Consider the following 20,976-nt stretch of genomic DNA (forward strand, 5'->3'; position numbering starts at 1 on the left):
GCTAGGGGTTCCGTCTGCACTCGGTCGTTGGGGCTCTCTGGACGCGAGAGGCGGACTCGGCTTCCTCGCTGCTGGTCGGGAAGCTCTCTGAAAATTACCCCCATCGGCGCGCGAGGATAAATATGCGCGGCTTGTGATTCCGTGCAGCTCTCTCGCTCCCAGCTGATAGGGTGACGTTGGGTTTGGAGGCTTGGAGATTGGCTTTTTGATTTGGCTGCTTCCTGCAGCTTAATGGGCAAAGCTCTCGGCTCGCCCAGAAACCAGACCCTCCGCGCGTTCCCTCCGCGCGACGAGGCCGAGACGAGTCCCGCGGTGACGGCGTGCAAGGCGGTGAGCCAGCGCGCTCCCAGCCCCGGGAAAGCCCCGGCGACGCGACTGCAAGCCCTGGGCCCTCGGAGACGCTAGGGCTCACCGAGCCGCTCGCCTTCTTGCCCCTCCCGGCAGGGATCCCCTCGCTGCCTGCGGCCGGGACTCCGGGCCTCTTCGGGGCTTAGTCCCGAGTCCGCCCCCGGGTCGGGGTTTTCCGGGGGGGTCTACGGAGCAGTTCTCCCTGCTCCTTAAAACAGCGCCGAGGGACCCCTCCCCAGGCCCCCTGCTTTGGCCCCAGCCCTCGCACTCCGAATGCGCTGCCCCGCAGCTCCCTGAAAGCCGCTAGCCCACGAGCCCGGCCGGTGGGCGGCGGCGGCGGACTGACATGCCCCGGACGCGGCTGCGGCCGGCGGGCAGCCCGCGGGGGCGATGAGCCGCTGCGGCCGGTGAGGAGCCCGGCGGCGGGGGCATCGCGCACCTTCCTCACCCCCCTCACTTGCCCACCCCGCACGGGAAATCGACAGGAAACGGTGAGTGACGGGATGAGCCTCCTGCCCTTCCCCCTCAACGGGCGGCCGAGGCTGGGGAGGCAGAAGTCGGGGGGTTGGGGATATGCCCGTGAGGGTTCCTGCTTGTGAATAATGGTGTTAATTAAGTTCTTTCTCAAGATCATTCCTATGAACTGCCCTCCTGCGGGTTGAGTGTCAGAAGAGGTGGGGGGGAGGGTACCCCGGAAAGTGCACTGGGCTGCCTGCGGTGCTGGGGGCGGGGGGGAGGTGGCGTTCTGGCGGAGTGAGCGTCTACCGGGGGTTGCGGGGGGCAGCGCCGAAAGAGATGCTTGGGCTTGTGCATGCAGTTGGGTCGCGGGTTTGTGGGGTTACCGGCGGGGGCGCGTCAGGGAGGCTGAGTGCTGTGCTGCATGAATGTGTGCATGTGTGTGCGGGCTGCGCTAGGGCGTGCTGTGCTCCCGGGGTGGTGAGCACCCGCCGGCTTTGGGGGCCAGGAGGGGAGCGCGTTACCCGCTCGGCGCGCGCCCGTGGTTGCAAACGCACGCGCGCACCCAGCCTCTGGACTCCACCGCCGCGGGTCGGGAGCTGCAGCCCCAAGAGCACCCGCCCGCGGCGGCCAAGGGGGCGGGGAGAAGGAGGGTTTCTCCCGGCCTCTGTTCTCCGGTACGCGGTGGTCTGGGCGGGCCGGGGCCGGGTGGAGAGCGGTGAAGTGTGTAACTACCTCCCCCTAACCCTTACCCCCCTCTCCCCGCCTACACACCCCTTACCACCACACAGACACACGCACGCACGCACACAGCCACAGGCCCTCATTCAGAGTCTAGCCTGCTCCTGCAGACCGTGCCTGACCTGCCCCTAGGACCCGAGCCATTGGAGAAGATGAAGAAAGCAATTTGTTCCGGGGGTGGGGTGGGGTGGGGAAAGCTATCTTTCCTCTTTATTCATTGCGTTTTATTTTTAACCGTGGAGGGAGGGGGTGGGGGCTTTAAATAGAACAAACGCCTTTAATGCAGTGCCATAAATTTCCCCGCTCCCTACCCGCCTGTCTCTCTCTGTCTCTCACTCTCTGGCTCTCTGTCTCCTGGTGATTAAAAGACAAACCCAGAAGGTTTGGTGGTTCGGTCCCCTGGGCAGAAAGACTGAAACTGGGGCTAGTTTAGCAGAAAGGCAGGCCGCAGCTGGGATCACGGCTCCAAGCTCTTAGGTGGTGGAGAAACACCCCAAGCGGAGGGAGTTGTGGGTAAGTGATAGGAGCACATCCGGCCTCCTGGTGAGACACGAAAGGGAAGCCTCTGGGCCTTGGGGCGACCTGGTGCCTCGCAGCCGTGTGTGATTAATCTCCGCAGCTGTTGTGCCCTGTCCACTTGAGCTGAGCTCTTGTTTACCTCGATTTTCAAATATAGCTGCTGCGCCCTGCTCTCCCTGACAGAGGTGATCAGCTCACTCTGTCTGGGCGCCTGTCCACCTGCCAGCCCTTCTTCTTGGTGGCCTCACTGGATCCAAGTTCGAGAGGAACCTGCCCCATCATGCCTTGCAGCTCTCCACCTGAGGATGGTTGAGCGTCAGAGCTGGGGTTGACCAGGTGTGGCCCACCAACCCGTCCCTGCAGTATGCAATTCCTGTCTGCAGTCTGCACGTACAAGGCCACTCCACAGCTTCCTTTTCCTTTAAATAATATACAGATATGGGGATGAAAAGAAGAAGGTGGGACCTGTAGAACTACTGAACTTAGTTGAAGTGGTCCTCGACCTTAATGAAGATGGGAAGGCTGTTCATGCGGTTTCCTCTACCTGGAATGCTTTTTTGCTCTTCCAACACTCCTAAATCCCAACTACATCCTTCTCTAGTGTACTCCTGTTCGTCCTTCAGCCCTTAGATTATTGGTGACTTTCTCAAGGAAGCCTTCCGTACCTTCCCTGACTAGGCCAGATCCCCTTATTTTACACACTCAAAACTTGAACCTAATATTTTGAAGTAATTTAAAGATGCACATTCAATTTATTTATGTGATTGAATAATACCAGTCACACCTCTGGACAGAAAGCTGCTTGAAGGGAGGAAAGCTAGCTGATGTTTATTCACACTGTATCCGCAGGGCCTGGCACTGTGCCTGGCATAGAGGAGCTACTCGGGTGAATGAATGGACTTGAAGGAATAAGTTACCTCTGCTCTCTGCTCCTGCCCTTCTGACCTCTACTTGGGCATCTCTTGCACTGCACCCCAGCGTCTCCTGGTCAGAGAAGGAAGAATAGGGTTAGCAAACTGACCCTGTAAAAAACACGCCCTTCCCCTGGGCTTCTCCCTGGGCTGGGACCCTGAAGCCGAGGGAGTGTCCTTTTGCCCCAGCCCTGCCCTGTCCCTGTGCAAGGCGGTCCCTTGTACAGTCCCTGGCATAGTTGATCCTTTTGTCCATGGGTAGTTATTGTGGGCATTGTTCCTCAGCCTGCATGGTCCAGTCACTGCACACAGTATGGATTTGGGGGGAATGTGTCACACATTTTGGCTTCTCTTCAAGCCACCGAGGTCAGATAAGAAGAGAGAATAACTCCCTTTGCGCTCAAGCCTGGTTGCTTTGCTTAGAAGTTCAAACATTTGATGAGGTTCAGAAATACATAAGACTCCAAAAGAGAAAGCCTTCATTTATTCATTCAATCAGTTATTTATTCAGTAAATATTCAACAACCTCCTCTGCCAGGCATTTGCTAGGTCCTGAGGCAAATAAAATAGAATGGTCCCTTTCCTCTTAAACATACATTCATTCCAGCAGGGATAACCAAGTGGTGAACACATAATTAACATATAAAGTGATTCCTTTCAGTGGAGGGTAAACCCCAGCCAGGTGCAGTCCCTAGGAGAACTTCTAGGGACAGTTAATTCCAGAAAGACAGGGTAGGAAGGAGTTGGCTTTGGTGAAAGCAGTGAGGGGGAGGTGGTAGAGAAAGCGCTTTGAGTGAAGGGATCAGTATGTAGAGGCCTCAAGTGGACAAGAGCTCTTCCAAATGACTGAAGATATTGAGGGTAGAATTCGGGGAGATGAGTTTAGAGAAGCGCTAGGGGCCAAACCTTGAAGGGCTTGTACTCGATGCTAAGGATTTCCACTGGATTTCCAGGGGGGTTAGGAAGGTTTTTAGTACTGTAGTGTGTGGTCAGATTTGCATTTTAGATAGTATGTTGAGACCAGAATGTACAGAGAGGGAGGTAGGGAGTTAGGGGGCTGTTGGAGAAACCGCAGTGCATTGTCATCCTGGTGGCCTGTGAGGGAGAGTTAGGGGGTTCCTCTTTCTGTTTTTTTTTTAAATTAATTAATTAATTTATTTATGACTGTGTTGGGTCTCGTTTCTGTGCGAGGGCTTTCTCTAGTTGTGGCAAGCGGGGGCCACTCTTCATCGCGGTGCGCGGGCCTCTCACTATCGTGGCCTCTCTTGTTGCGGAGCACAGGCTCCAGACGCGCAGGCTCAGTAGTTGTGGATCACGGGCCCAGTTGCCCCGCGGCATGTGGGATCTTTCCGGACCAGGGCTCGCCTCTCTTGTTGCAGAGCACAGGCTCCAGACGCGCAGGCTCAGTAATTGTGGCTCACGGGCCCAGTCGCTCCGCGCGGCACGTGGGATCCTCCCAGACCAGGGTTCAAACCCGTGTCCGCTGCATTGACAGGCAGATTCTCAACCACTGTGCCACCAGGGAAGCCCCCCTCTTTCTGTTTTAGCATACAAACCAGAGCTGTCCTTCTAGGAAGAAGTTTCCCTATTTTCTTTTTTTTTTTCTTTTTTTTTTTTTTTTTTGTGGTACGCGGGCCTCTCTCACTGTTGTGGCCTCTCCCATTGCGGAGCACAGGCTCCGGACGCGCAGGCTCAGTGGCCACGGCTCACGGGCCCAGCCGCTCCGCGGCATGTGGGATCCTCCCGGACCGGGGCACGAACCCGCGTCTCCTGCATCGGCAGGCGGACCCTCAACCACTGCGCCACCAGGGAAGCCCCCTATTTTCTTTAATGAGATTGGTTTATGTTTGGTTGTCTGTTTGTGTTTTGGATGGTACTCTAAACCCAACACTGGGCAGGGAGCCTCAGGGGAAAGGAAAAATGGCTCCAGTAGGTGTAAGTAAGGTGTAAGACACACTTCCTGGTCAACTGAGCTGCCCAGCAAGGCAGACCCCCAAAGATCTGAGGTCTCTGGGGGCTGGGAAAGGTCTCAAGCAGGTGGGTAATGGATTTAGATCCATATTGAAGTCCATAGAGACTATCGAACAAGGCATCTAGATAGGAAGAATCGCATGTGTATGTATATGTTTTATAATATGGAGAGGGAATAAAGGCTAATTCCCGAATCAAGTGTATTCAGATGTGGTGTACAGAGTTGTGTCTATTAAGAAAACAGCTCTTGGAATGGGCCAGGTAGCATTTACTGCCTTGATAGCTGAATGACAAATAGTGCTTTCCTGGTTGTGTACAGGAACGCTGGGTCATGTAGGGACTGGATCCAGAAGTGGGACTGGAAACTGTTTTCCTGCCCTGGCTTGCATGTGGCAATTTCCAAATCACTTGAGGAGAGGACCTCCCAGTCATGCACTGCTTTGTTCATCCTAGAGAATGAAGCCAAACAATATGAGCTTGGTCAACACTCTTCCGTTGCACCCTGATCTCCCAACTTTGTCCCTCATCCTTACTTGTCACTGGTCTCACAGTAAAAAAAAAAAGCTCTCCCTTCCCTTCCGGCACAGTGCCCCTCCTGCCCTACCTTCACAAACTTGCCCTGAGCTCTTTCTTTTTCAGCATTGAATCTCCTCCTTCTAACTGTAAGCATGCTCAACAAACCCCATCCTGACAAGAATATCACTTTGTTCAATTCCTCTCCTGTCATTTTCTCTTCCCACCTCGCTTTCAACAGACTCTTGAAATTTTAGAGTAGTCATCTGTCTCTATTTCCCCATCACTCATTCATTCATTCACTTAACCCCTTGCTTTCTCACTTTTTTCTACCTCCTGCCCAACTATCACCCACCAGGCACTTCTCATTCTCCCCAATATAATAACTTATTCCTGATTCCCCCCAGCCCCCATCAGATAAGAATGATCATTAGCTCCTTGAAACATTCCCCTCTTGGCTTCTATCAACACTGAACTCTCCACTTACTCTCTAGGTGGTCCCTCTTCCACCTCCTCTCCAAGATCCTCTCCTCCCTCCCAGTTTTTCCCTTCTACCTTACCCCTCAGCATCTTCCTTAGTGGTTTGCGCTGTTACTCCTGCGTGGAGAGTTCTCAGTCAAGGACTCTAGCTCTCCAAGCCCAGCAGCTTGTTTCCAGCCACTTGCACAATATCTCCCGCAGGATGTCCTGTCAGCCCCTCAAACTGAATCTTTACCAAACTGACATCTTTGTCCTTAGGAGTTGTTCTTCCTGACTTCCCGCTTTCTATTGATGGCATCAGACAACTTCCGGTCACCCTGGCTGGAAGTCCCTAGGTTTACCTATGACTCCGCCCCCTTGTTATCCGAGTACAGTAGTCCTCCCTTAACCACACTTTCACTCTTCGCGGTTTCAGTTACCCGTGGTCAACTTTGGTCCGAAAATATTGAGTGGAAAATTCCAGAAATAAACAATTCATAAGTCTTAAATTGTGCACTGTTTTGAGTGATGAAATCTGCTGCCATCCTGGGCCATCCTGCCCCGGATGTGAACCATCACTTTGTGCAGCGTGTCCCCGCCCGTTAGTCACCTTGTAGCCGGCTCAGTTATCACATCGACTGTCGCAGAATCGCAGTGCTTGTGTTCAAGGGACCCTTATTTTACTTAATCATGGCCCCAAAGCACAAGAATGGGGATGCTGGCAATTCGGATGTGCCAAAGAGAAGCCGCAAAGTGCTTCCTTTAAGTGAAAAAGCACAAGTTCACCACTTAATGAGGAAAGAAAAATATCCTATGCTGAGGTTGCTAAGATCTATGGTAAGAACCATGAAATTGGGAAGGAAAAAGAAATTCATGCCAGTTGTGCTGTCGCACCTCTGTCACACTACAGAAGTTACAGCCACAGTGAGTGATAAAGTGCTTTGTTAAGATGGAAAAAGCATTACATTTGTACTATAGGATATTCTGAGTGAGAGAGAAAAAGACTACATTCACATAACTTTTATTAAAGTGTATTGTTATAATTATTCTATTTTATTATTAGTTATTGTTAATCTCTTACTGGGCCTAATTTGTAAATTCAACTATAAGCATGTATGTACAGGAATAAAATGTACTATATGTAGAGTTAAGTACTATCTGCAGTTTCAGGCATCCACTGGGGGTCTTGGAATTTATCCCACAAAGATGAAGGGGGACTGTCGTATTGCTAATGTCAGTTAAGTCCATTCCTCTCTTCTCCATCCTTACTACCACTACTTCAGTACAGAATTGATAACCTCTTACATAATAATAATGATAATTATTATTATAGCAGCCAACATTTGTATGTTTGCAACAGAATCTGTTGCAAGGTGACTAACATTGATTTTTCCCATTCAATCCTTACCATACCTGTATGAAGTAACTATTATTATGATACTATAAACAATAACTTTCTAACATCTTCCCAACTTCATTCTCCTGGTCCTTCAAGTCATTTTAGCGACCGTTACGAGATTCCCCTCCTAAAACACCATTCTAGGCTTGTCATTTTCCCACACAAACAAATCCTGAAGGGCCTCCCATTTTTTGCAGCAGTCCATCTCCTGGTATTCAAGGGCCTCCGTGGCCTGGTTCACCACACCGCTTATAGTCTCACTTTTTACAATTCCCACGTAGGCACATAAGTACACTTCTCGTTTCTTCTTCTGTGCCCTTGTTCATGGTTTGCCTTTCACTAAGAATCCTACCCGTTCTTCAGTGTTCAGTTCAAATATCTCTTTCTGATGGGAAGGCTTTGTGGAGAAGCATTCTCTTATTCTGAATATTTATAACACAGCATCTGTTTTTTTTTTTTAACATCTTTATTGGAGTATAATTGTTTTACAATAGTGTGTTAGTTTTTCCTTTACAACAAACTGAATCAGTTATACATATACATATGTTCCCATATCTCTTCCCTCTTGCATCACCCTCTCTCCCACCCTCCCTACAGCATCTGTTTTTCATGAGACCCTTATATTTATTGAAATGCAGATATTTTTAATTATTAAAAAAATTTTTTTCTTTTGTCTTGTGACTTACTTTCCTTCCTGGACCAAGTCCTTTTTCTCTCTCCCATTCCTTGTCGCACGATGCCTGAAACACAGTGGGTGTTCAATGAAAAATGAAGAAGTGAAGAAATGAATAACCTGCCTCACTTTTGAGGCATGTGAAACAAGGTCAAGAAAGGAATCTGTGGTATCACAGAAGATGCGTTGAACGGGTAGCAAGAGCATTATATTCTAGTTATGATCGCTTCTGACAACCACAGGCAAGACCCACTTCTGCTCTCTGGGCCTCACATTCGTTACGCTTAAAAAATGGCCCGAGGTTGGCACTCCTGTGTGGAGTCCCTTCCCACTGCAACACTGGGGCATTCTCAGAATGACTAGTAATGCTCGGTCCCCAAATGCTCCAGACAATTCTGTCTCAATTCCTGTGCTTCTGCTTTTCCTTTTCCATCCAGGAAGGATGTATTGGAATCCGTGTAGACTCTGTTGAGAGTCTACGTGGAATCACTTTGTCCAGAGGCTTTCCAGAGGCTCTGCTCACTGCCTACCATACCACTGTACTCTCTCCCCTAGGATTCGGGAAGAGTCATCTTGAGTCTGTGCCTTCCAGCCTCTCAGAAGGAACTAATGGGGGAGTCAACTTCGGAGAGAATCCTTAGAGGGGTGGGGAGAGAGCACAGCTATCAAGACAGCATCTGGATCTGCTGGGAGTCCTAGGAGTCTGCTCCTAGCACCCTCTTGTGAAAGGAGGCCCCAGAACACCCCTGGAGTTGAGTGTATAAGAAAATCCCCCAGCCATGTGTCAGAGAGCGTACTTTGAGTGCTTGCCCAAGTCCATTTGCTCTTCATTTGGGCAATGAGATGACCTAATCCCATATTTTAACATTTAAAAATTAAGAGAAATTAAATGGCATTAAAATAAATCAGCCTCCTGGAGAATGTGCTGAGGAAAAGGTACATAAAAGCAGCTAATCACCAGCTTCCCCTTGATGGGTAGGCAACAGGGCAGAGGAATGTCAGCCCTCTCTCTGTGGATAATTCCAAAAGGTAGAGCCCCAGTGGTTTTCTCTGGGGAACAGGGAGGGGCAGGAACAATGCCCCCTCAGGCTGTCCTGGGCCCCTGGCCCAGCCCTGATTTCCTTTCAATGACAGGGGATGTTGTCTCTTGGTCTTGCCTGACATGATACTTTTTCAGGCTTGGCGGAAGGAGACCCCTGGCAGCCGGAGGACCAAGGTTTGGTTCTGGCTTCATTCTTTCTTGGCTTGGAAACTCTAAGCAGTGAACTGAGCCTCTGTTTCTTCATCTGTATGAACAACCTCACGAGGATTAAATGAGGTCATGTGAGTGAGAAGGCCTTTGTCAATTGTTGGTACAGACTATCACTGGAGATTTGTTGAGTGAATAGTGTACTATGAATGTTGGTTATCATGAGGCCACACACTCTGGAGGAAAAGTAAGGTGTCCATGAGAGGGCTAAGGTGGAGAGAATGAAATGTGCTTAGAAACATCCTCACAACCACCCTCCAGATACTACTGTGGTCCTGTTGGTGCTTTCAAATGAACAAAACTGGCTGTCCTCTGAGGTCATTGGCTTTAACCATTTACCCTTCTACCCCAAGGCTTCCCAGGAAGCTGGACATCTCCCCTCACGGGTGCATCTTTCCAAAAACACTTATTCCTGCAGAGTGAGCATTGATCTTCTCAAGAAATACTGACACTCACTCTGCCAGGGTCCAGTCAAGGCCCTGAGAATACTGTGGTGAACCAAAAGGCCAAGTTTTCTGCTCCCATGGAGTTTATGTTCTAAGATAAACCAGTGAACAAACAGGAAAAACAATGATGATTTCAGTCACTGTGTGTGCTCTAAAGAAAAGGAAGAGTGGGATTTCCTTGGCGGTCCAGTGGTTAAGATTCCACGCTTCCACTTCAGGGGGCACAGGTTCGATCCTGGTCGGGAAGCCAAGATCCTGCATGCCGCTCGGTGCGCCTCCCCCCCCCCAAAAAAAAAAAAAAAAAAACGAAAAGAGAGAAAAGGAAAAGTGGTGTGACAGAGTGCTGAGGGGGAAGGATAGGATAATATTTAGTTAAGATGAGGGCAGGAAGCCTCTGAGAAGGCGGCACCTGAGACCTGAATGAGACCAAAAAGTGATCTATAGAGGTCTTTAGGGTAGAGGTGTTGCCAGCAGAGGTAACAGTAAATGCGAAGGTCCTAGGGCAGGTGCATGCTTGATGTGTTCTAGAAACTTCAGGGAACTCCACCATAGCTGGAGTGGAGTATAGCGGCAGCAAAAAGAAGTGGTGGGAGGTGAGGGTGGGAAGTTAGAAGTCAGTAGTGGGTGGGGAGTTCTGCAGAAAGAGAAGGTTGCAAAGAATGGCATGATCTGCAGTAAGTCCCCTACATATGAACCTTCAAGTTGCGAACTTTCAAAGATTCGAACATGCGTTCTATCAGTGTCACGCGTGAGTGAAATTGCAGCTTGTCTCCTGTTGCTGACGATCCTTCAGTTCTACCATCTCCCGCCTCCTCTCCCTCCTCCTGTCAGTAACTCTTCTTGCCTGTTCACTCGATGGCAGCCCCTGTGTGCCAGCTGTTGTGCTGTACTACTGTACTTTTCAAGGTACTGCACCGTAAGATCAAAAATGTTGTCTTTATTTTTTGCGTTGTTTGTTTTTTATGCATTATTTGTGTGAAAAGTATTATAAACTTCTTACAGTACAGTGCTATATAGCCGACTGTGTCAGTTGGGTACCTAGGCTAACTTTGTTGGACTTACGAACAAATTGCACTTACGAATGCACTCTCGGAACGGAACTCATTCGTATGTCGGGGACTTACTGTATCTGATTTGCATTTTAAAAAGACACGGTGGCTGTTTTTCTGGAGCGTAGACTGTAAGAGATATGGCGAGACTGGCAGCTTTGCAGTAGTCCAGGTGAGGTAATATTGAACCTCCAGTAGCTAGAAAAGAGTGTGACACGCATTTGGCACCCAATAAACCTGAGAACACATCGAGGCAGAAATGCTCTTCAAAGAACCTACAACTGTGATGGGCACATAGTAAATGCTTGATAAATTTTTTCGTGAATCAATGAGTAGGATCAGGCTTTCTTGTAACCCATGCTAGGATTTGAGTTCATCTCAATATTTTGGATCTTTTAAAAATACTGGGCTTCCCTGGTGGCGCAGTGGTTGAGAGTCCGCCTGCCGATGCAGGGGACACGGGTTCGTGCCCCGGTCCGGGAGGATCCCGCGTGTCGCGGAGCGGCTGGGCCCGTGAGCCACGGCCACTGGGCCTGCGCGTCTGGAGCCTGTGCTCCGCATCGGGAGGAGGCCGCGGCAGTGAGAGTCCCGCGTACCGCAAAAAAAAAAAAAAAAAAAATCTTTTTACTTTTCTGGCTGGCAGTATTTTGGAGGGGCAGTGCATTTTATGAGTTCATTTTCTTCTGTGTAAAACTGCATTCTCCTTTGAAAGAGATGGGAGAAATCTGACTCCACCCCTTCCAGGGTGTTGTGGGGTGGCGGGATGGACATTCTCAGTCAGTGCTGGTAATTCCTAAAACCCTGTGCTCACATCTGGAAACCGATCTTGCGTATTTTTCTGTGCACTTCTCCACGGCAGGGACCAGACCTGTCTCATCACCGCGTCTCCTGAACTTCTCACAGTCAGGACTGTTGAGCCAGCACATGGTTATTACCTTGGCTAGCCTGAGGAGCATTCTGGTGCCTTGGTGGAGCTCTGGGGCCTTCTTGCTGGCTTCCTGGAGAGCCCAGAACTCTCCTGGCCTCATTTGTCTTACAGTCACAGGACATCCCGAAAGCTAAACAGGTATCTAAGTTCGATGGATTTGTGTTGAATTTTTCAGCTCCCCTTTCTTTGGGCCTGGAGGATCCCTGACTCAGGAGAACCCTTGCAGGACCAGTGGAAGGACGAAGGTGCCTGATGTGGTTTGGTCCTGCCTGTGGCTTTTCATCCCCTTTTTGCCACGATCTTCTATTTTCAATGAGTCCTCAACATGTATGGATTCTACTTCTGAAAAAATTCTAAACCCCCGCCTCTCCTCAGCGGGCCCGCTCTCCTTGCCTGTGCTCAGGTTCTGATCATGTCTCACTCACGTACCTCAGGAGTCTCTGAACCGGTCTTCTGGCCCGACTCTTGCCCCACTTTCGTTCACTTATCCCGTTTCCATATTGTTGTCAGTCTAGGGCTCCATACAAAGGAAAAACAATGATCTTGTCCCTCCCGTGATTAAAAAACTTTCAGTGGTTCCTTATTACCTCTAAGATAATGCCCCAACACCTTGGCTGGGCGTACAGGGCCTTTTACAAACTACTCCTCACTTATTTCTGCAGCTTCTCTCAAGTGCCCTGTCCTTCAGACACCCTGTTCACTGTTCTTTCAACAGACACTGCTTGTTGAGGCTGACGTGCTCTTTAGCATGGCTTTCTCTTACCTTTGTTTGAGGTGCACTGGCTTCGACCCATTTAACTCCTATTCATTCTTCAAATCCTAGATCTAAAGTTGCCTGGTCCATGAAGCCGGCCCTGATGATCCCAGGCAGCACTTGACCTTCCTTCCTCTGTACTCTCTTGGCACATTCCACGTGCTTCCAAATCTAGGACTCGTTTTGTTGTAATTTGGTTTTCTGTCACTGTTCTCCAGTGAAGTGTGTGCTCTTCAGGGGGGATTACATTTTGTTCATATAACTCGAATTGGAAAAACCTTGCTCACAGCATCCCTGACAGATGGGATGCTCCGTTTGAACACTGCCAAGAGTGGGAAAAATCACTGGCTATTATGCCTTCTATTTTTGCATATTTATTCATGGATCTATTCATTCACTAAGTATATACTGAACACCCACTCTATGCCAGGCACTGATATAGACACTGGGGATACAGAAATACCAAACAGATAAAAATTTCTACCCTCTAGGAACGTTTATTCTAATTTTTTTGAATGTGCCCCCCCCCCCCAAAAAAAAAGTTGGATACGAAGCAGAGTAACCCCCTCATCATAGCTCTGTGAAAGTTGACCTGTGCCACGGGGACTGGATTTCATACAAGTGCGTGCATGTATAAATGAATAAACAAATCACCAAACAAACAAAGATAGTGTGAGGAAAAAGGGAAAATACTTAGAAACATGTTTGCTGAAAATGGATGAATAGCATCATTTTCCTATGTAGGTAAGGGAACTCTGGGTCTTTTCTACTTCTTTAGTAAAAGTGTAAATTAAGCAGATAGCAAGTTTAGGGGGAGACAAAGGGAAAACCTACTTATATGAATAGGGAGTTGATGCTGACTCTCCTCGGCAAGGTATGAACGGAAGTGAGAGTCCAGGAGGGTGGGATGTTTGTCCAGTGTATAGAAAGGCTTTGTGGTACCCATTTATGAGTCAACTCATGATACACTAAGAGTCCTTTTTTTGGGTCCAAAGAAAGTCCCTAACGGTTGGAATCCCTGAGATGCAAATGTCTTAGTCACGCTATGTTCCTTTTCTCCTCTCCCTTGGCTGCACCTCAAAATCAACTAAGGAACTTTTAAAAAGCCTAAATCTCTAGTCTCCACTCGCAGAGAGTCCAAAACTTAGGTCTGGAGTAAGATCTAGATACCTGTATTTGTGAGAGCTCCACAGTTACTCTAAAGCACAGCCCTGTCTAGCACGTTATCCTAGTTCCATTACTGCCTCCGACGTGGGGAATGACTTACATGCAGATGTAGATCCAGCAGCAGGAGAAGCAGAACTTTAATTAGGTGGGCAAAGCCCTTTCTCTCTGGCCCCCTCTCATGGTTTGTGACTCTCCAGATCTGTCAAGGACTTATGGAGGGCAAAGTCCTCTGGCTTCCACAGAGTCTGGTAAACCTTCGAATAGAATCAACAAGCCTTGGAATCATAGAATTTTAGAGGCAGAGAGGATATTAGAGATCAGGTCCAACCTCTTAGCCCTATCAGCTAAGTGTGATCACTTGCTTAAAAAAAAAAAGTCCCTTAGAGAATCCTTCAGGGAATTTCTCTAAGAGTGTAGGAGATGGACATGTAGACAGATAAGCCCAGATTAACGTGACAATGTGTGACAAGTGCTTCAGTGGTCATCAAAGTGCTAGAGGAAGGCAGGGGAGAAAATGACTCATTTGGAAGGTAGAGGAAGAGGGCATTATCAGGGAAGGCTTCCCAGAGGAGGTAGAGTTTCCTAGGGCTGTAGGTTCTTGACCTAAGGGCTCCAGATTCCTACCCTGTTATTCCACCATCCCTTTTAGATTTGGGCATTTGACATACCAAGTTTCATAGCTCAGCTGTGCCACTTGCTCAGCTAGTGGACCTTCGGTGAATTATTAATCTTTGGGCCCAAGTCTCCTCATTTCTGAAACAGATAATACTACCTGAATCATTGTGGGATACTTAGGTATTAAGCAGCAGCTATAGAAGTACCTAATGCAGTGCCAGCCATAGAGTAAGTACTCAATGAGTAGACATGATGATTGTTGTTGTTGTCGTTATTTTTAGAGTCTTTGGTTTATACACAGCATGAGGAGAAGGAGGCCTGCTGGTGCTTCCTCTTCTTGTGTGGTAGTGCCTGGGAGAGAGCCAGCAGGGTTTTACGAAGTTATCATATGGCTTGGACGTCATTAAGGGTCTGGGGGCTTCAAGGAAGGCAAGATATGACAATTGCATGAGATCAGAGAAGCAAGAACAGTAAAATACCAACCATATCATGTGCTACTGCAACGTTCTTGATATTATAAAGCCGTGCTGCATTGCAGCCACTGTCCGCAAGGTTAGGGCCAGCTCTGCAGCGACCAACTTGAGAGCTTAGAGCAGAACAAGAAAAAGACAGTACTTCCCATGACATCATCGCAGACACTTATGCCCATAACTCCTTGTTTGTCTCTATTCCTCATCAGAAGGTAAATGCTATAAAGTTGGGGATGTATTGTAGCTTGCTCGTGGCAGTACACCCAAGCTCTAGGACAGTGCTTGGTCCAAATTGGGCATTCAAAGAGCAGTTGTTTAAAAAAATGGGTTTGGGCTTCCCTGGTGGCACATGGTTGAGAGTCCGCCTGCCGATGCAGGGGACACAGGTTCGTGCCCCTGTCCGGGAAGATCCCACATGCCGCGGAGCGGCTGGGCCCGTGAGCCATGGCCGCTGAGCCTGTGTGTCCGGGGCCTGTGCTCCACAACGGGAGAGGCCACGACAGTGAGAGGCCCGCGTACCGCAAAAAAAAAAAAAAAAAAAAAAAAAAAGGGATTTGAGCCAAGGTGCTTTTGGTAAATCCAGAATGTAGGCTCTCCTTGCCTTTTTGGGGCCCCCTTTTCCTACCACCCTCCCTTAACTTAATCTCTTATCCCCTGAGGTCTCCTTGGGCCAACCTAACTTCAATGTGTGCCTTCGCTTCTTTGCCTTTCGTGAGAGACGGCCCTGCCTGCCATCAAAGCATTTTTGACTCAGAGGAACTATGGAGATTATCCAACCCAACACAGATTTTCTGGATGAGGAAGCTGATGCCATAAAAGGTTCACTGACTCTTCAAAGTCTCATAGCTTGTTGAGGCAGAGCTGGGAAGAAAGTTCTTGCCTCCTGCTTTCAAATTTGGGGCTCTACCACTGCTCCGGGCTGCCTTGGAGTATGTAGAACCTCCAAGCTCGTAGCAAGGGCTCCATATCCAGAAAGACTCACCATCCCCTCCCCAGACCCTTGCTTTTCAAAGGGGTACCCAAACGTAGGGTATCTATCCGGCACAGTGGTTAATACCATGTGCTCTGGAGTCAGGCTGCCAGAATTCAAGAGCTTATTTTTCACCTTACTGTGATTTGACCTTTATGAACTCAAATTTGCTTATCTGTAAAATAGGCGTGACGATAATATTAACTTTTTCACTCTGAAGATTCAAAGAGATCCTAATGCATGAAAAGCAGCATCATTGTATTTTCCTCCTTGGATCCAAGTTCCAACTGTGGCAGACAAACTACCTAAGCAACCGAGGTCACATCTTTCCTACTCTTTGGGAGTGCTGGGAATTTTGTTCCTGTGTTTCTGGGAGAGCACTGCCACGGAGAGGACTCTGCAGACTCTTATCCCCTGTAGGCAGAGGAAGTACAGAAGACGCGGTGTTCCTGGACTCAGGTGACACTTCAGATCCACTGCAGCCAGGCTGCACTTAAAACTTTAATGTAAATTGGCTGTGAAGCCTTTGCAGGGGACCAGGTTTAGAAGCAGAGAAGGATGAGTCTACCCAGGCTGGTGACAAGCCCGGAGCAGTGTTCCCCATTGGAGAAAGTGGAGGGCGTAGCAGGAGGGAGAATTTGCTCAGTCTGGCCTGGTGGCACTGTTTTATTAATGATCTGGAAGAGCAGAGGAACAGGAACAGTGACTTTCATTAAATATGCCAGTGATATCAAAAGATGTCAGGAGCCACTGCTGAGGACACAGACACCTTGCAGACGGCCCCTGGGGGCATTAGGAAAATAATCCAGGAAAAAGATGACAGGCCATGGGCTGAGCTGAGGGGACAGAGGGTCATCATATGCAAAATATACCCTAGACCCACCCTCTTTATCTGTGTCTGTTCTGTTTCCAATAGATTTCAAACTGATCTTCCTGCTTTGGTTTTGTTCCTCCTACAGCCATCCGAAAACCCTTTAGCCAAATTGGTTTTTCTGAAATACAAATCAGACCATGTCATTCTCCTGTTCAGAATCCTATCGTTGGCTTTTCACTGCCCTTAGGATAAAAAAAATCCCATCGTCTCAGCCTGGCATATAAAACTTGCCATGAATTGGGTCCTCCCTCCGTAACCAGCCTCATCTTCTGCCCCTGCTGCCTTGCACTGAATTCCTTGTAATCCTGTGCACACAGCAGGCTTCTCCATGGCTTTGTGTCTTTGCTTGGGCTGTTCTCTTTGACTCAAGTGCCCTTCCCACTTTCTTTCTGTTTCTTTCTTTCTTCTTCTTCTTCTTCTTCTTTTTTTTTTTAAACTAAAGCTCACTCATGCTTGAAGCCTCATTCCAGGGATCACTTCCTTCAGAACGCCTCCCTGAAACCCCAAGCTGGCCCAGTGCCTTCCTCGCGTATGGCAACATTCTGCCCATACCTTCACTGACGATAGTAGAACTGCCTATGTGTGCAGCTCTCCACCCCTACTAGATGGTACCTTCGAGGGCAAACCCTGTATAATTTTTTATTTTGCCCACTGGCATCTAGTACCAGGCCTGGAGAATCATAGGCGTTTGTTAATGTTTGTCAAACTGAACCGATGGGAAGGAGAATATTCGGGTGGGAGATGGCCTCGGGCAACCGGGACACCCCCAGGAAACCTGAGGACCGGGCAACTCTACCAAATGGTTGGTCTCTCCTGTGAGGGTACGTGGGGCAGTCATATTGCTTCTAAGTCCACAGAAGGCTGGAAGCTGATGGGGGCTCGTGGACATTCTGCAACAAATTGGGACATCCTAGTAAAGTGGACTGGTTAAGACCATAAATTTTATGTCATCTGTGTGTCAGCTCTGGCTCTGCTACTCCTTTGCTTTATGCTTTGAGTAAATGACTCAAATGACTTAACTAAGATTCAGTTTCCCAAAATGTAAAAGAGGGATAAAAATAGTACTAATCTCATAGGGTTGTTATGAAGATGAAATGGGATTATACTTCATGCACACAATAAGCACTTTTAAGTGTTAGTTACAATCATTAATATTTTCCTTATTTGGGGTGGTTCTGGGTGGTCTCAAGCTGAGTCACCTCCCTGACTTAGGGCTGATTAAAAGCCTTCTGGAGCCACCAAATATCACTTGGGTCTCTGAAGGACTGCAGTGGACCCCCCAGGAGGCTGGGATCTGTCTCAGTTGGTGTCTGGGGCTGGGGCAACGGCACAAAAAGATGACTGTTGGCTTGTTCATCAGAGACGTCCCCTCTCCCTCTAACTTCTCAGGCAGGAACCATCTCCTGGCAGGGCCGGAAAGAACAACTGGGCATCCACGGCTCATTTTCCACCTTCAGTTCCAAAAACTTGATGCAGGCAATTCTTAGCCACCTTCTTGCCTTGTTTTCTTTATCCTTTCCTTCAGTTCATTTGTTTTCTCAGGGAACAGCTTGATTCTGACCACATGATAGCATAGTCCCCGTAAAAACCTATTGCCCCAGGTGTCTGTAGGACCAAGGGAAATAAAGACCATGATCCTGCTTAATTCTCCAGGTAGGTAAGATCAGTAGGAGTCCTCGTCCCCCTTTAATCAGGATAACTCTACTATCTCAATGTTACATGTCCCTTGACTGCAGCAGGCCAGCCCTCTTCCCTAACCTGTGGATAGCCCACCCCTGTGGGCTTGGCCAGCCATGCAGCTGCCACCGCCTGTCACCATGTTGGCTCTTGATCAAAGAGCTGCTCCAGCTGTGCCCACCTTTTGTCTCCTCATGTCTGGGGCTTATCAGAATTCATAAAGTGTTGTGTTTTCAGAGGTCAGGGCAAGGAGCCAAGATCTGTCTCTGTCCACATTTCTCTGGCTAGGTGAGTGCCAAACCTATGAATAGGGTCACTGTGTGCATCACAGATTATGAGGGCTTTGAATACGGATGCAGAACACCTTCAGCCTCTCTACTGTTCCATGGTCATTGTCATAGCCTCTTCTCCTCTGAGTGAGGTCAAAGCTCCAAGCACCTTCTGGGATGACCCCCACTACCTGGGCTAATGGGGAATGTGGTCCTCAGCAGTTGGCTCTGTGGATTAACGAAACCAAATTAATCCACAGAGCCCTTTGGGAGGAGGGCCTTCAGGATTACAGTATGCACCAGGGTGTACTGTGTCCCAAAGGGAATTTCTCTTTGACTACAAGCCTTGGGAATTTAAAGAGGTCCTACGTATCCTCTAAAATCTAGTCTGGATTTGTCTATGAGATCTTTTTTTTTTTTTTTTCTAAAACAAATGGCTACAATTCAGATTGTAAAGAAGGCTGATTTCTGAGTTTATTAGTCTTCTCAGGCTACCATAACAAAATACCATGGACTGAGTGGGTTAAACAATAGAAATTTATCAGGAGGCTGGGATTCCAAGATCAAGACACTGGCCAATTTGGTTTCTGGATAGAGGTCTCTTCCTGGCTTGCAGATGACCACTTTCTCCCTATGTCCTCACAAAATGGAGAGCCCTCTCCCTCTCCCTCTCCCTCTCCCTCTCCCTCTCCCTCTCCCTCTCCTTCTCCCTCTCCCTCTCCCTCTCCCTCTCCCTCTCTCTCATCTTCTTAAGGCCACCAGTCCTATTGGATTAGGACCCCACCCTTATGATTTCATTTCACCTTAATTACCTCCTAGAAGTCCTATCTCCAAATGAAGCCACAGTGTGGATTAGGGCTTCAACATAGGAATTTTGGGAGGGGCACAATTCAGTCCATAGCACTGAGGAAGCTTCCCTTAGGGCCATATGTGTTCCCAAACATATGTTTACTGAGCACCTAACTAACTACTTAGGATACCATGATAAACAGAATAGACATAATCTTTGCCTTTATGTCATTCATAGTTTAATGGATGAGTTAGTCATTAATCATATAATCCTACAAATACCTATGTAATTTCAAAATGTTATAAGTGCCACGAAGGAAAATTAAAGAGGGAGTTGACCATTTTTAGGGTGAACATAAGTTTTTCTGAGAGAGTGACACTCAAGCTGAGGTCTAAAGCATTGTTAACAGTGGGGGTACGAAGAAGGAACAGTCATTTTGGTCATGGGTGATGTTACGGGCAAAGGTCCCGAGGTGGAAAATAAGTTGGTGTACTCCAGGACCTGATATGACCATTATTGCAGAAATGCAGTGAGAGGGACAGTGGCAAGAGCTGAGGGGGAAGAGGAGGAAGAAAGTAGCTTGTGCGAGGCTTGGCGGGCCATAGTAAGGGTCCTGGTCTCTATATTAAGAGCGAGGGGAAAATACTGAAGGGCTTCAAATGGGGGAGTGAGAGCATAGGTTTGGGTTTTTTAGAAAAAGATGACTGTGGTTATATGAGAAGATGGAATAGAGAATGGACAGAGTTGGAGTGAGTTCAGTGAGGAGGTGACTGTAGTAGATTCACCTGGTGAGGAGTAAGGGGGCTTTGGCTGTGATGGTGGTGAGAGAGTTGGGGGAGAGTTGGTAGTGTTTAGTGCTGGACTGGAGAAAGAAAGGCTTGCAGACAGGCAGCGATTTTTGAGCATGAGAAACCGGGTGAATGGAAGTGCTATTTTCTGAAATGGGAAACAGCGGAGAAGAAGGAGGAGCAGGTAGGGAAGAGCAGCATTCCTCCATTACTAACAATACCCCTACATGGTTATAGCAGAGGTGGAAAAATGGGCAAATGGCTTTTTTTTAGGTATTGAGTATTTGCTTTCTCATTCCATCTGAATGAGGCAATGAGTAGAAAGATAAGTCTGTAGTTTCAGCTGAATTTCTTCCATTCTTCTGAACTCATGCTCACCTTTTAGTGCTTTGAGACCAGCAGAGGAGGCTGCGTTTCACCCCAAAATCTTGCCTACAGATGAAAGAAAACTTGTTTGAGAGCCACTTGCATGTTATTTATAGTGCTTTCTACCACCTGGCCCTTTCAGTGTTTGGGTTTGGAATTTGAGTGGCTGACTGATCTTCACCTTCCTGTAACTGGATCCCTAAACTCTTTCATAAGCATGTTTTGCTGGAGGGCTAAGGACTGCTGTGGACTGGTCTTGGGCACAGCTTACAGGGCCTCGGTTTAGCTATATGGCAGGTAATATTCACTACAGAACATCTCTTGTTTTCCCAAGTGATCTGAGAATTACAGCTTGCCTCCCTAAATTTTTCATATGGGGAAGGAGTTTTTCCCAACCAGGCTCAACTGCACACAGAGCAAGTTGTTCTATTTGGGGGGAGTAGCCCAGGAAAAAAGTTCAATATGTACTCCTGCAAACCTATGTTATGCAAGATTCTTGAGTATCTTAAGTATGATGACAGTGTGGTAAGGAAGGCTGAAAACTCTAGAAACAGTAGAAGTGAGGATGAAGGTT

At 48.2% G+C, this 20,976-nt stretch overlaps 1 protein-coding gene across 13 annotated transcripts in view; it reads left to right on the plus strand.

The window, feature by feature from the left end:
* The window catches only part of SLC8A3 (solute carrier family 8 member A3), a 199,266-nt gene that overhangs the window by 45,910 nt on the left and 132,380 nt on the right, over nucleotides 1-20,976 (plus strand). For 2 of the 13 annotated variants that reach the window (XM_059056750.2, XM_067028280.1), the window contains exon 1: nucleotides 22-839. The exons of 6 other annotated variants lie outside the window; for them this stretch is intronic. The gene's annotated coding sequence lies outside the window, so the exon portion shown is untranslated. Of the gene's footprint in view, nucleotides 1-19; nucleotides 840-20,976 lie in introns of those variants that run through there. 5 more of the 13 variants (XM_067028275.1, XM_067028283.1, XM_067028282.1 and 2 more) reach the window with 5 other exon arrangements.

This window comes from Kogia breviceps, chromosome 3 (assembly GCF_026419965.1).
Source record: "Kogia breviceps isolate mKogBre1 chromosome 3, mKogBre1 haplotype 1, whole genome shotgun sequence".
Classification (NCBI taxonomy): Eukaryota; Metazoa; Chordata; class Mammalia; order Artiodactyla; family Physeteridae; genus Kogia; species Kogia breviceps.